Source organism: Polypterus senegalus, chromosome 16 (assembly GCF_016835505.1).
Source record: "Polypterus senegalus isolate Bchr_013 chromosome 16, ASM1683550v1, whole genome shotgun sequence".
NCBI lineage: Eukaryota > Metazoa > Chordata > Cladistia > Polypteriformes > Polypteridae > Polypterus > Polypterus senegalus.
This window is the reverse complement of record NC_053169.1, coordinates 86,898,420-86,912,068: the sequence shown is the minus strand read 5'-3', so window position 1 is coordinate 86,912,068 and position 13,649 is coordinate 86,898,420. Positions and strand designations below refer to the sequence as shown.

The following is a 13,649-nucleotide window of genomic DNA, read 5'->3' as shown; positions in this document are numbered from 1 at the left end:
GGGACTGATAAAATGCTGTCTATCCGTCTATGATTCAGCTTCCCTGAAGCCTCTGCTTTAAATGAAGTTTGCTCCTCTCACTGTTGCCATTTCTATAATAGCAGGCAGCCCACCTTCTCTATTTTTTCTCTTATTAGGTACCCTAGGTTGCAAGGTGTCTATCAACTACTGAGTAATTATATTCAGTAATAACTGGCAGCCCCAGTCTGCTCATCACTATTTTTCTAGAATGTTATGCTTAACTCTTCCAGGCACCACTCTGAAATGCACCATATGTTAAAAAAATAGTTGTTTGTTCCTCTACATAGTAAAAACAAAATAATTACACAGTTTTTGTGAAAAATGCTTGCAGCCTTTAGAAAACCATTTGATTAGCATTAGGAAATGGGAAAGCGGAAATGCAAAGCGTTTCTCACGTCCCTGCAAGGTCCTCTGTTGAGTTTCATGCCTTCCATCTCTCAGTTCTCCCTACAGATCATAAAAAAACAAACAGACAGCTCTCTGTCTGGGGCCCTTCCAACCATGTCTTCTCGTTTTCCTTGTATTTTTTAAAAGCATATTGTCCCTATTTTGAGATTGTCTGATGAGCTACCAATATTACAGTTAAGACGTCCCCGACAAATGCCCGGTATCGGCAGATGTGTGCACCAATTAGAAATGGGGCAATAGGTAGTAGTGAGCAAGGGTGTTGTAAATGAATGAGTATAAATTAGGGCTGGAATCAGTTATAAAAAAAATTAACTAATTAATCAAATAGATGTATATAACATTAAACCGTAATTATAAAACTAATACATAAATCAGGAAGTAAATATACGCTGAATCACAAACATAATGTAGAATCAACACAAAGGAATTTTAAAAAAAAATGGCAAAAATTAATGGCATAGTTTAAACTTAAACAATGACCTTACCCTGAACTTTTAACAAAATACTACTTGAGTAAGTACAACCTGAATTTGAATGCTTTAATAAAAGGCAAGTTCAAAAGAATGTAACAATAAAAAAGGCAAATGTGTTAATTCTCAAACTGACATAGCATATGAGATACAGATGTGTCAAAGTAAAAATTAAACAATTGAAACAACTGTTGACTTTGAGTGTACTGCTGAAGACTGATTTAATTATAAGATCAAGCAGCTCTTAAATGGGTATACATTAAAACTCAGCCAATACTATCCTCAATTGTTCCATTACTTTCAACAACTTAATGATTATACTGCACACAAGTGCTTTTCAACTGGTGTACCATGGAACTAACAGTGTAGTGTCCCTGGGTCCTGACCTGAGGGAGTCACTCTGGTCAGGTGATTGAGATCTGTCCGAGGACTGGACTACCTGGAGAAGCAGACATAAAAGCAGCTCCATGATTGCTGTTTCGCAGATACAGCACTTTAGGGCACTTAAAAGCCAAGAGGCCTGTCGGGGGTCCATCTGCTTGGGTGTGTGTTTGCTAGCGACTCTTGCAGAACTGAGAGAGAGTAGGCATACAACTTGCATCTGACCATAGGTCATGTAGTGAGGCAGAGAGAGGACCACCTGTATGAGAGGGCAGCTAGAAAATGTATCCAAAGTGCTCACTAAGTGCTGTGTCTGTGACAATCTCCAAGCTGCCTTTTTGTCCCTTCAGACAGTTTAACACGTCTAAGAGATTTAATGCTGCTGTGGTTGGTAGAATTGTGCCTTGGGAGATTTTGGGTTACAAAAGGTGTGCCACCACAGAACAACGGTTGGAAAACATTTCTGCACCTATTCATTTGCTCTCTGCATGATCAAAAAGATCTCCGTAGATGCCATCTAATTTAAAATCTCACACTGTGCGTTACCTGGATGGTTATGTTGGGTTTTTTGCATAAATTAACAAAGATACTGCAAACTTGAACATGGGTAGGGATAATCATAACACTTTTATTTCTTAGAATTTTGTCATTATATTAGGGCTGTCAGCACAGTAAGCTGGCTGGCAGACTGGCAAGTTAAATACAGGAGGTACCAGAGACTTATTTTGGTTTTATTGCCACTCAAAGATAACTTATGTGATACAATTTTGATTCAGTCTTCTTACAGAAATATGAAATGGAGAAAAAAAAATGAGAGCATAATTTTTACCTTTGCAAGTTTTTCTCTAGCATTGCACCAGGACTGCTGTAAACCATCCTCCCCACCCCCTGTACCTATGTCAGTATGTATAAATCAAGAATATGAACACCAGTGCTATGTATTAACATGTGGCATATCATTGTGAACCACGTAGTATGACCTGTTAAACCTTTAAATTAAAATTGTATTTCATAAACTTTTTAAACATAGTATATAAAGATGGTATCAATGTGTATGTATTTCTTTAGATACACACTTATTTGTACTATTGTTTTGTAATGTTTAAAAAAAAAAACAAACATGAAAATGTCGCCCTGCCCAAGACGTTTGCCTCGTTGTCAGCGGTGGATGCGACAATGTTTTTTAACATGTTGTTCAACAGTCTACATTAATTGCAAAAATTAACACGTTAACTTTCCCAAGCCTAGTATAAATACACATGAATGGAGTACACAGATAAGGGATTAAAAAGAGGATATATTCAGTGTGTAAAAGAGATATTCCCCAGCCATGGCAAACAGGCCAACCTGCAATTAAAGTTACAAGTAGTCTCGTCATTAAACATTCCTCCAAGCTGCAGTCTCAATGTGTAGTCTATTCATATACACAGGACATTCTCATTCACAACTATCCTTCAAAAATGGCGTTTCCTAAAAGTAATAACATTACTGTAAGTACTCCCATTTCACAATAGCCAAAGCTTCAGATCCAGAAATCCCACATCTCACTTTTGCAAGAAGCTTCTCTACATGTGCAGGTTCGTGCCACAGGTAACCTTTCTAAATGCATGCTGGTACTGAAATACTCTTTAAATGAGTTCACATTCTGTGATATAATGTTACAATCAAAAGAGTAGGCCCATTAGAGTTGCCCTTCCCATTCATAGATTTCTATATCTATCTATATATATATCTATATATCTATATCTATATCTATATATACACACACACACATAATATTAATATATATATATATATATATATATATATATATATATATATATATATATATATATATATACACACACATACATACATACATTTATATACATATATATATATACACACACACATACATACATATAGATATACATGCATGCATACATATATACACACATATACATATATATACAAATATACATAAGTATGTGTGTGTTATTATATATCTTCTTCCGGCTGACAAATTTTTTATATTTATACTCACACACACACACAGAGAGTACATAGATAGGTTAAATATGAGCATATTGTATCAATTCTTAACATGGCAACAGTAACCCCTTACACCCAGTGTCCTGAGTATTTATCTTCTTAATCTTTCATGTTTCTAATGAATACATTTCTGAGGCTCTGGAACAGAACTGTAAAATATGAAATTAAACAAATATTTAATTAAAAAGAAATGGGCCTTGGCTCTTCAGTGTAGGATTATTCTATCTGTCAACAACAGATTTACATTCTCTGTTTTGTTGCTGGGATTCAAAGGACTGGCACTGGCAATTTAACACTTTATTGCTGAGAGACTACTGGTTATTTTATAATTTGTTGCTGCTGTCCCACTGGTATTTATATTGTAGCGCCCCTGGGTCAGGACCAGAGAGGGATATGCTCCTGAGGTGGTGGAGACCTGGGCAAAAATGTGGGAATACCAGGAGAATCTGGCATAAAAACAGCTTGGCAAGCAGTGTTGGTGGAGGCACAGAAACAACAGTTATTGTCTGTTTTACCTGCATTTTATCACTCTTTAATTTAATATTGTTTTTTATCAGTATGCTGCTGCTGGAGTATGTGAATTTCCCCTTGGGATTAATAAAGTATCTATTTATCTAACACTTCTTCCAGCTGCTAGAGTCCACTGTCCCGGATGTGTAACCGCAGACAAGTCTCAGATGTAGTCACTGGTCTTGGGTTGGCTCACGGAGCAGTTGGAATGGGTGGCTTACAGGTTGTCTTGGACTCCTGGACAGGGCCATCTTGACAGGATTATAGGCCTCCAGGCAAAGCCGTCCACTGGGGCCCCTACCTACACAACCACTCAGCAAGTCACAGCATACATAGATTAGCATGGGGCCTTGGGGCAACTGCACAGAGTGCCCATGCATTAAGATGGTCCTGATCCTGGATGAGCTAATTCGCACATTGTGTACGAAAGGACAAAGGACTTAAGTGGCTGGAAGCACAAAGAGCCGCAGAACACCTGAGTGGCGTAGCAAAAGTGGCAGCCAAAGTTAATAATAATAATAATACATTTTATTTATTTGTAGGTGCCTTTCTAAACACTCAAGGACACCGAACAATAGAAAAAACACTGATTATAAACAAAAGTAAAATACAAAAATTAAAATCAGACATTGTAATCAAAGAGAAAAAGCAGTCTTAAACAAATGAATTTTAAGTTTAGATTTGAAAAATGAAAATGATTCAATATTTCTAAGCTCAGATGGTAGTGTGTTCCAAAGCTGGGGAGCACAGCAACTGAAAGATGCCAAAGGTCCTTCTTAGGGCCACTAACCAGCAACAGGTGTAAAGTGGCTAATTCCATACATTTTTTCCTATAATCCAAGTGGCATTTTTTTTTTCCTGTGGTCGCCCTGGTTGTTTGCGATTGTGTTAATGTTGTCACACTAGCTGTTCTCTTTTCAGGGGTCTGGCTGGCATTTTAATAACGTGTTGCACAGCATGAGAAAGTGTGGCTGTGTGCGTGAGTGGGCCCCACATCCAGGCACAGAATTATGCTGGGATATGATGCGTCTCCCTGTGGTCGTGAAAAGCACAGTATAAATAAGTTTGAAAAAAATGGGTGAATGAATGAATGCTGGAGGCCCGTTGATATTTAGACATTCAAGCAAAGGTAAGTACAAATAAGCAGTCACCGTATGTGCACTTTGTAAACTCGGCCACAAGTCAGTCTAACATAAAGCTGCACATAAAACGTCATCTTAATTTACAGTCCATTTGACTAACTGCAAAATAAGGCAATATACATATACAGTCATTTTACCTTAATACCTTAATCTGAAAAAATTGTTTGCATGTTATTAATTTCAACTAATTGCATCGATAAAGTCATGTTTGTATCATACACACGTGCCTAGTACTTGGGTTCACCAACCTGCCATTTTTAACCCTTCGGAAACAGTTCAAGGTTTCGGGAGCTGAAGCCAAACCATATGAAGGAACCATTACTTAAGGAAACAACTCCTTGCAAGAACAAAAAAATGTATCTTAAAAACAGACGTAAAACCGCCTTTCTCAAAACGCATTATTAGAAGCATGAGGCGTTGCACACTCATAAATTAGCCGCGCGCCCCTTGTTCTCGCGAGTCATATTGACGAATCGCAGTCAATTACGTCACGAAAAGCCGCGCAAAACAGGTTAGCAGGTTGGGAGCATGCGCCGATAGCGCGTTGCTTCACCCACCTGGATCTGGACCTGAGTGGTGTACTGTAATTGACACCTCAGCACTACACTGGAACAGCCGCGCAAAACGATGGTGGAAATTAGAAAGCCCAGGAGAGCTGCACTCAGGCATTCACACGACCCTCTTTCACAAGCATACATCTGTTCTTCTGCAAGAAGACACTTCCCGGATTCTCGTCAGCCGGCTGCGTGTTTGCGCAGATGCTGATGTCACCGCGAGTTCGGCGTATTCCTCGGCGTCACGTATCCAATGTAAAAACAAGGACTCAAAGGTCCAGTTTCTGCCATCTCTTGTGTGAGACTGGAAAAATGATTGTGCAGAATACCCTAGATTTAGGTTTCCTTTAAAGGAACGCATCTTATTATCAATTCTGGTTACATGGGCTTGGACTTGGAAGTTAGAAATGGTCTCAATGGGTTTGTAGCTTCATTGTCAAATTATTACTGGAAGAAATTCTACATTTGATTGCTTTTACGTTAGATTAAAAACATTCAACTTTTTTTTGCTGGTGATGCGTGTTAACTGTGAATGTTTAGAAGCGAGTCCAAAAATGTTGTTTCCCGCAGCTCAGCTCAGGCCTTGTATTGCCTGCTCTGTGTTAAAGTTCATTATTTTAATGGAAAGCTTTGTTATTTGTGACAGTGTTAATGATCTCCCATTTGAGAAATCATATTTCCTGCAAGTTCACATTTTTCTTGAGAGAGTGGACTTTTTTTAATTTGATGTATTTGTTAATCCTGAGGGGAAATTGTCTTTTCGCATGACCTTTGGGAATGGTTCAGATCCCAGGTTCAGCCATTGTACAGTGCCCAGGTTAATGGCCCAGCAGAGTAGGATCCCTTCTGGCAGTAAGAGGATTTGAACCGTCAACCTTCCAGATACCAGGGCACATCCTTAGCCACAGAGCAATGACTCTGCCTTCAGTTGTGGACCCTGAGTGGCTCTGACCCTGAAAGGGCAGCTTTCTGGAACTTCCTCTCTCTGACTAAACATTCTCCTTTTTAAACAAATAGATCTGGTGCCAAGTGTGGTGGACCTCAGTGGGCTGGGGAGGTTAAAAAAACAAACAAAAGCCTTCATCAGATTTGCTGCTTCATTCTGAGAGTCGCATGCTGGGTCAGTCCTGAAGCAGTAACTTGAAATGTAATTTAATGCCACTGTCCCCAAGCTCTTATTAAAGAGTCTTAATCACCACAAACTGGACACTAATCCTTGTTGGGCTAGAGATTGCATGGCACAACAGAAACATGGTCTAGATCTTTGGACTCTCCCTGGGCACTTACATTTAAAGCTTTGTGGTAATTCCACACGTAGCCTCTTCTTGGACATATCACATAACAAGAAGAAACGAGTGTGAATGTTGTTAGTGTTTGCTTTTATGACTTGCAAGCTGTGCCAATATTCTATTTGAATTTTTTTTTCTGTTATCTGTTATTCCATATCTTATGCTCAGTGCTGCCAGGATCAATTGCAGCCATCACCTCTGGAAGAAAAGGGTAGTTTGTATTGTTGGTCCTATACCATCACAGAGAATAGTGACGTGTTTTATGCAATTAAAACCTTACTGTACTGTGCCTTGCTGGATCAAACTGGCATTTCTGGTATATTCAGCTTTTTCTGTTCATAACAGTGCCTAGTTATTTGCATGGAATTGTTTTGCTTTGGAGCTTTTGGGGGTGTAACTCGTGAAAAGATTGCTATGTTCATAAAACTGGTAGCGTACATTTACCCTGGGTTATCACTATGCTCATATTTCTCTGCTTCCCAACCCTCTCCAATGTTTCTACATACATTTTCAAAGCAGCTTAATCCTATTTAAGCCCACAGGGAGCTTGAGCCTACCCAGCAGCCCTGGGTACAATGCAGGAAATGGTGCTGGAAAGGGCACTAGAGCCAATTTGATAAACCTCATTAACCTAAAGAGTAGAATACTTAGTGTAATTACAACTTACCAAAAAGTTATTTATTTGCACAATTTAGAAAAGCATACAGTTGCTAATGCTTTAAAGAGAATCTTATTTTGTCATGTGCTAAGTTTACTATTTTAGTCATGGCCTACCTGTGGAATAATCATTAATGCATTTGGCTAGACTTTGTGGTTCAGTGAGGAATACAGAGAGAGGAGTTAGATATATGCATAATCCAATGTCATGCATACATAGCGTAAGTAGACCACTAGGTGACCGCTAAGTCCCACTGCAGAACTGGACACTTCACACAATTTGTAATTTCCCCATTGAAATTGTGACAACAAACTGTAGTTGCTGGCAGTTCAGTGAGCCTGCAGTTATTGAAAAGATCAAACAGCATGACAGTCTATATTTGAGTATTGAAACCCCATAATCTTACGGTTGGACAGCTCAAACATCAGAAGGCTAAGCATATATTTAGAGATGGCATGTCCCTCATATGTCTGGGGGATTAGGAAAACTAAACAGAAAGGGATAAAATTGGCGGGTATCTTTTGTGTGACTCTGAAGCTGGCATCATGTTGTTTTAGGGTCTCATTGCCTGGAGGCATGTAGCATCTCTATACGAGTACAGAATTTGTGCAAGCAGCCGTGAGGGATAATTGTAGTATGAGAAGAGAAACGTCTTCAGCTTAATATATAGAAACGGTTTGGGGAAACAGTGTAATACTTAAGCAAAAATAGTTTCTCATTTTTTAAATTGCTGGTAGTGTTCTTCCCATTGGTTGATGTTTTTATGTAAAATATTAATAATTTTGGTGTCAGTCACTGTCCGTTCACAGTTGGCTTATCAAAGACATTGATTACAGTTCTGTCACATCCATCCATCTATTCATTCTCATACCCACTTAACTCCATTTCGGAGATGTGGAGGGATAGAGGAAATCCCAGCAGCAGTGGGCGGAAGGCAGGATTTAGCCCATAGCCGGAAATATTTACACACTTATGACTAAAATGTGCATGCTTGGGATGTGGGGCAAAAAATAGATACTCAGGAAAAAAAAAACACCCAGATGTTAACCGGACCAGGATTCAAACTTAGTTTTTTGAAGCTGTGACACAGCAGCTTTAACTACTAACCCCCATACCACCCTGGATATCATTTCAGTTATCCAAATTACCTTTGTCAAAGTGTGCTTTAAGCAAACAAGACCCGAGATTTCCAGAGACGGCTTCAGTTCCTTTCGTCACATTGACTGACAATGCTTTGTTTCCTTAATCCCCTGTAATGCTGAAAGTCCTTTTATAATGAGCAACACTCTGCTGTTTATTCCCAAAATGAGAAAGACACATAGTGTACATTTTTGGGGAGATAGGCAAAGAGAATGGTGCAGTCACATAAACAGAAGCAGTTACTCATTCCTGGAGTCAAATTTAAAGAAAAATGCTAGAAACTCTTCTACAATGACAACAGGAAAGCGACATACTGCTCAGCCTTATTGTGCTGATTTGGATTCAAAAACAATATAGCAAACAGGACAGTCTAATTAAGGATCGGTTCAGGTAGTGCAAAGCTGTCACTTTTTATGTTCGCCAGTGTGGTCTGGCACTTTTCGGTATCTCTGATCATAATTCAACATCAGGACTGGGAAGACTTGGCCCTGGAGGGCTGCAGGTTTTTAATTTTAGCTAATCTAATGATCAGGAGATAGATTAAGCCATTGTTTATTATGGCCTACGTGTTTGTTATGATGTATGGCTTTGTTTAGCTTTTCTACTAAATATTTGCAAATAGATTTGTTTCCTTATTTCAATCACTGCTTTTCTGTGTAGTCTCACATGTATAATTAGGCTACATCTTTGTAACATTTTCCCATAAAACAGCAACTTTATGATGTCTGCACATTGATGTGACGTGAGTGACCATTATTCATTCTAGTGTTCTACCTGCTTTGTACCAACAAACTGATCTGGCTGAAACTGAGCTTGGTATATGCTTAGTCGGGAAGAAGAAGACAGAGCTTGCAACAGAGGAGTGGAGGCGGCAGAAGAGAAGCAGAGAGATGAGCTTAGTATACAGGCCTTAGGTCTCAAATGCAGTACATTATGTATAGGAGTACTGTATTTTGGAAATAAAAAAAAAAATATATAACACTTTGACAGCATATTTTTAACATAGTAACAGGTAAATAGGGGTATACCTATGCAGCAGGCTCTGTCACAGATTAAGAGAAGAAGGATAGTTACATTTACATAGTGCTTTTCTAGACACTCAAAGTGCATTACATAGACACAGGGGAGGTATTTTCAAAACTACCAATGTGCAGCATCCAGCCATTTTTGCATCGGCGCTCTCACCAGCACACATTAGCTTTTAGGGGATGAGTTGGGGGTCAGAATGACCAGGCCGTGATGGGCAATTTAGCCAGCCACCAGGGTATGCCCTACTCTTTTTGGCTGATACCCAGAGATCCTTTATGATCACAGTGAGTCAGAACCTTGCTTTTACATTTCATCCATGTTAATAGCATGGTGTCCACATCATTGCACTGGGGTGGTGGGGTTTACACACACAGACGCACTGATTTTCAGACTAGTTGCTATGAAAACTGCAACTAGACCTGATAAAAAAACAAATTCCAATAGGTTATCACTGGAAAATGATACCAGTTCAAAAATAATATCCATACTCTATCTACTACTTTTCAACCAGCAGCTATTATATAAAACCAGTGTGAACGCTGGCCCGGACACAGGCAGACGGACAACATAGTTTCACCACACACCCTTTATTATATACAATATTTACAGTTTTCGTGCACTACCAACCCCAGTGCCTCCTGCACCGATCCCCCAAAGTCCAGGCCACACAGTCCTTTTGTCTTTCTCTCCTGGCCGCCTCCCGTCCTCTCTGTCAGCTCCGTCCTCTTCCACCCGACTCTCGCCACGACTACTGGGAGGCAGCCCCTTTTATGGGAACCCGGATGGGCTCCAGCTGCTTCCCGGCACTCCTCCGCAGACACGCCCTTGTGTGGCGGAAGTGCCGGCTGCGCACCCGGAAGCCGCCCGGGTGTCCCCTGTCGTCTTCCCCAGCACTTCCTGGTGTGGCGGAAGTGCTGGGCTCCAGGGCTGTTCAGGCAGCGGGGCGCCGCCTGGCGGTGGCCACGGGCCCCTACAGGGCTGGGCTTCCATGCCCCTTACCCGAGGCCACCAACATAACCAGGGCGGACACCCCCTCGTGGTCTGGTGGAGGTACAGGCCCTCCTCCGGTCCTCCTGGGCGTCCCGGCCGATGTGGCAGATGATGGTCTGGAAGTGGGGCACCGCCTGGCGGTGACCACGGGCCCCTACAGGGCTGGGCTTCCATGCCCTCTACCCGAGGCCACCAGCGTAACCAGGATGGACGCCCCCTCGCGGTCTGGAGGAGGTACAAGCCACACCAGTAACGGTGCACTGCACGATAACATACAGTGAATACACTTGACTTGATTCATTGTTGTCATTCATAGTTGTCATCCTCTTCCTCTGTACGTTTAGTGTTCATTTGCTCAGAGTTTGATGCGCTTGCTGCTTCCTGAGCAGCTCTTCTTTTCTCCACCCTAGCGGCCCGCTTCTTCTCTTCTTTCATTGGCATCGTTTTGCGCTAAAACTGATTAAGTCAATGTTTGTGTTACAATTACATAGTATGTTGTCTTTAATTTTTCACTTAAGCTGGCACTTAAGTCTTCGATCTGCCTCAAGAATGATTTAAGATATGAAGAGGTAGAGGAAGTGACACCGAAGGGGATAGGGATGAGAACAGCGCCCGTATGCATGCGTTGCACGGCCGCCCTGCTGGCCGCTGCCAAGAGTTGATTCTACAATAAAATAAAATAAAAATAAAAAGAGGAATAACCTTGGAGGTCAATCATCACCCCGAAAGTGGATAGTAGACGTCACATAGTATTTGTACCAAATTTCAGGTCAATTGGTCAAATGGTTTGCAAGCTACAGGTAATTTAAAGTCCTGGACAGACAAACGGACAGCCACAGAAGCGTATTATATATAAAGGTTTAAATAAGACATGTAGATTCAATTCAAAGTATAGTAATAGAGGCGTACAATATTTTTGTTGCTGTATATCATCCATATGCTGAGGAGAAGAATCGGGACTGTTTTGTACATAGACAAGGTAATCTGTGCTGCACTCCTAACGTTTGATATGTACTATCTGTTGAAAAGAAAAATACATTTACAATATTAATACATGCATAAAAAAGTTCATTCCACTACATGGCTTACTACAAACAATGTCACTGCTTAAGGGGTTCCTATTTCCATGTGATGTTCATGAATTTGGTTCCAGTTTGGTTTCCACCATGATACATCAGGAATTTGATGTGAGATGTGCAGTTTTTTAATTTTTTTTATTTTATTTTATTAAAATCAAAAAAACATTTCATACATGCAAGTCAAGTTTAACAAAACTGGTTTGATGTGCGATTTTTTTTTAACATTGTCTTATTAAAACCATGTACTTCTGGCAAAGACAACAGGAGCGACTGAAGCCGAAATTTATGCTGAATTTGGAATTCCCTGACTGATGTAATCAAACAGAAAGCAGGAAAGCAAGAAACCTCAACTAAAATCATTCATTATATTATAAAGCTCCCAGTGATTGTCTAAAGTTCATCTTCTCAAGAGCTGAAGTGAAGTCCTGAGAACCAAGAAAATGAGTCAAATGTCCTTGTAAAGAAGAAAGTAAGAAGGGCATCACAAGAAGATTTTAGTTTTTCATCGCAATCTACATGTATGTAGCTCCAAGACTTTAAACATACATTTGCCAACTGTACATTCAAACAATATTTAAATATGAAATATTCTAATGTCAGTTATTGGCTGACAATTGTACTATAAACATAAAGACACATCTCACAAGCTTTCGCCTAGTACAAAGGGCAGCATATGAACCATTGTGTATGCTACTATTGTAACCGACTTCTAGTCTTAGTCTGGAAAATGCTGACATATATTAAGTCCATTTCCAAAATTGGAAAAATAAAATTGGGGTGGATAGAGTCAAAGGTTTCTCTAATTTGGTGGGACAGGTTAACATTTTTTGCCTATAGGAATATGATTTAAATTTTAATTTCAGTCAAATAAAAAGATAACACATTGTATGAAATTCAGAGTTGTATCACAAAACCTAATATATATTGCCTAACATTAAAAAATTGTGATATAATCATACTGTATTATGACTTAAGTGTTGGTCCCTGACATTTCTCACCCTTACAATGTAGGCATTGTAAGAGTTTTGCAAAATAATAAAAAATTTTAGGAGGAAAAACTGACTGGGCACAAAAGGAATCCATCATTGCCATTCATCTACTAGTGTTTGTATACTGCTCCATGCATACACTGTATATATCCATTTCAGTGAAAGCAGTGTTAAAGTTCACCAGCCATCCTTTTTTAATATTTTTGGTTTCAACTATCAAGGAGACAAATACCTGTTGCAAAATATCTGGTCTCAGGCAGTCTTGGCGGGGCTGATGCAACATCATACACAATAGAATTCCACCTGTATATTTATATATGTATAGTAGACATTAAGCCCGTTACAATAACGGGCGCTAGAACAGTAGTGCATAAACATTAGTAGGAACAGTCTATATTAAATGGCAAGGGACCTTGTATGTGGCTGTAATATGCGTCACTGTATTGTGTGCCTTTAATTTTCTCTCTCAGTAATACTGGTTTGTATTTCCGTAAAATGCCTGTAATTTTGTCAGACAGTAATACAGTGGAACCGAAGTAATTCCCCCTATAGGGTTGTATGTAAATACAGCTAATCCGTTCCAGACCGTATGAACTGTATGTAAATATAAGTTTTAAGCACAAATATAGTTAATTACACCATTGAATGCACAGCGTAATAGTAAACTAAATGTAAAAACACTGAATAACACTAAGAAAACTTTGAACAACAGAGAAAACTAACACTGCAAGAGTTCGCGCTATAGCCTTACGACCTGCTCGCTAAAAACACTTTTTTTAATGAGTTTTAAGCACAGGGGAAAAAAATGAACATTTGAAAAATCCATAATTTAATAAACAACCAAGAAAAGTAACATTGCAACAATGCACGCGCGCGCCTGTGTGTGTGTGTGTCTCTGTCGCAGGCCTGCGTGTGTGTGTCTGTCTCGCGCGCGCCTGTGTGTGTCTGTCTGTCTCGC

At 39.8% G+C, this 13,649-nt stretch overlaps 1 protein-coding gene and 1 long non-coding RNA gene across 2 annotated transcripts in view; one reads left to right on the top strand and one right to left on the bottom strand.

Moving 5' to 3' along the window:
• LOC120516605 overlaps positions 1 to 5,378 on the bottom strand; it is an 86,316-nt gene extending 80,938 nt beyond the window's left edge. Inside the window, exon 1 of the long non-coding RNA XR_005630871.1 lies at positions 5,212 to 5,378. This is a non-coding gene — a long non-coding RNA (uncharacterized LOC120516605). The remainder of the gene's footprint in view (positions 1 to 5,211) is intronic.
• The window catches only part of LOC120516603 (endothelial PAS domain-containing protein 1-like), a 130,450-nt gene that overhangs the window by 34,825 nt on the left and 81,976 nt on the right, over positions 1 to 13,649 (top strand). The gene's annotated exons all lie outside the window — the stretch shown is intronic.